The 2666-nt window shown below is 51.2% G+C and overlaps 1 pseudogene; it reads left to right on the top strand.

The window, feature by feature from the left end:
- Positions 1 to 1496: 1496 nt before the first annotated feature.
- LOC147956479 (uncharacterized) lies at positions 1497 to 2401 on the top strand (annotated as a pseudogene).
- Positions 2402 to 2666: the final 265 nt, after the last annotated feature.

Genomic DNA, 2666 nt, shown 5'->3' with positions numbered 1-2666 from the left:
GTTCACGGTCCGTAGGAGCCAACACCATTCGAAGGTTGATGGCCCGCCCCGCCTAGAATAGGAATCTTTGACTGGGCTTACACACATTCGCTCACTTACGCTGTCCCCCCTCAGCTCACCCTAGCCCCGGGTACGTCGTCTCCAAGGCTTCACACAAAATCTTCACTGACAACATATGCATGCTTTTGTAGGGTCAGGCAGAACCGTTGTTGCCTGATGGGAACTTCCCCCATATTGCTATCAATGTCTTCATGTCGCACGACCTCTTAACATTACACCACTGAATCCCCAATCCTTTGCTTGCTGTGCAGTGACAGTACCAATATCCACTAATCGTTGTTTCCAGATACGGTTGCCGGTTGACATCTCTTCTAATTCGTCGATACGAGAAGCAAATTGTTGTGTGGAGGAATCAATATCTCGACATAAGCCAAGAGGCAGATCTTGTGCCACTCCACCAGGTCGTATGAAACTGGCATGCATCCTGGCTCCCGGGACTCTTTCATAGAATTCCAACAATTTCTCCCGCTCCTCAAAAGCCCAAAGGAACGGAGTTGATGCTCCCACATCCATAGCATGAGTAGTTGAAGCAAGTGAATGATTTGAAATTCGAGTTATTTCACAGAATAACACTCTTATATATTGAGCTCGTAATGGTACCTCACAATTCAAAAGTCTCTCTACGGCTGAAGAATGAGCGTGTTCTTGGGCCATCGTAGAAACATAGATAGGGTCAACGACGGAACGAACAACGAAACTTTACGACAGCTTTTTCGTACACGTTCACTTGCATCACATACACAAGTGCTCTCTGAACCGTGCAATAAGGTCACCCATAACACGGCTCTCCCACTGGAGTTACCTTAGCCCCGGGCCATGCTATTCCATGATATTGGAAAAAGTTGACTAATTATTATCATCGTCTTGAAAGCTGGGCGCCTTTTGAATATGAGTGGGGCTCCTAGTCTAGGCGGCGCCTTCGTGGAGCCAAACCGAAGGAAGAGCAAAAGGGCGAGGCCACACCCGGCTTCGAATAGGAGGGGGGCTTAGCTCTGGATCCCGCCTGCTTGCAGAAATGAATGGATCAGAAAGGGGGCTGGGTTCTATTTCCGGGCCGGGCAGGAGGTGAAGGCCAGAAGAAGAAGAGAAGTGCGCCTTCCCGGTAAGGAAGAGGATAAAAAGGTGCTGTCATCTATCTCGACCTGTTTCCCGAGGCGTTGGAAATGAAGACCGGCTCAGAGAATCACTGGCGTGCTTTCTCTCCCCCATCGTTTCGCCAACAAAGAAGTCATCCTTGACTTGACTATTGACCATTCCATCCCTACCGAGCTGCCTCTTCGAAGTATTTACCTCTGCCTTTCTTTTTTGAGAACATACCCTTCAAATCAAAAAGAAAAAAAGAAAGAAAAGTTCCTCGTCTGTGATTTAATCGGCCCTAAGGGAGTTTACTCGACCCATTCTCCAGTCTCCCGCACTGCTCAAGTGTGCGACTCCGTATGAGGACCTCCTTCCCTTTTGCTCTGCCCACTCTCCGTTCACACGGTTATCAAAGCGGAGGAAGGGCGGGCAGCAGGTACCACGAGCCCTCTGTCCCACACATCTATCAAGAAGCAAGTGTAGTTCACCGGTTCCACCGAATGCTCCTATCTCTCGGCAAAGATCGTGTGAGTGTGCAGTTATGCTTCGGATGCTTCGCCATGGAATAGATCGATTCAGTTTCCCCTTCTTTTCCGGTGCACTCGCTTTGTATCTCCGACACACAAGGAAGGACGCGGTGGGAAGAAAGCTGCCCTAGCCTCTGTCCGGTCGATCATTCCGCTGGCATCTTGCATTCACGCCTCCGTTTGACTGCCCGCTCGGGAATGTAGTTGTAGATACGTGAGTCTTAGTGGGTCGTTGGCTCCACCTCTTATCTCCTTCTACGACATGCTGTAGTCGTCGCCATATTCAATATGTCACTTAGTCATATCTGCCTCGCAGCGGGTCAGCACCTCCGAAAGAAAGGGAGGGAGGACTTCATTCAGTGACTCCGCGATCGCCCTCTAAACGATCAAAATAAGGTAAAGCTTGAAGATAAGTTTTGTACTCGATTAATTTCTCAGTCCCTCTAGTCGGGTGGGCGCCGGCCGGCCGGATCCCCCTGAAAACCGTACGTGCGGGTCCTCCCCGCATGCGGCTCACGCCATTTGAGGTGGCCCAGCCCAGCATTCATTCGCAAATCCTGTAGTGAAATTGAGACTGCTCGACCTCGGAAGCTAATTCGCGTGTAGGCAGCGCTGTCTTAATACCGTTGACTGTATCTATTCATTGATACATTGGCTCGCTCCCCCCCTCTTTTTTCAAGAATGAATGAGCCGCTCGGACCTTCCATTTCCGTCAAATGACCCGGCTTCCCCTGGCTCTTCCACCGTCCGGGCTCCCTTTCCTCCCTATGCTCCCCCGGCGCAGGCCCACCACGCTTCGCGCCTGCGGCGTTTTCGCCAGACGGTCTTTGCCAGTAGTGCCATCCTCCCCGCAGGCTGTCTGTATGGGTGGGTTGTCCCTTGCTGCTACGTTCTGTTAGGCGCTATGAATTACAGGAAATTCAGTGGTTGACTTGGACAGCAGGCGGGTTACACGTTCCACTGTGCCGAGATGTGAGGTGCAGGTGGTGATGATCACCCCGG

This window comes from Triticum urartu, unplaced genomic scaffold (assembly GCF_056163025.1).
Source record: "Triticum urartu cultivar PI428250 unplaced genomic scaffold, HENAU_Tu73 scaffold1, whole genome shotgun sequence".
Classification (NCBI taxonomy): Eukaryota; Viridiplantae; Streptophyta; class Magnoliopsida; order Poales; family Poaceae; genus Triticum; species Triticum urartu.
Note: the sequence above shows the minus strand (reverse complement) of the source record. Positions and strands in the feature narration are given on the sequence as shown.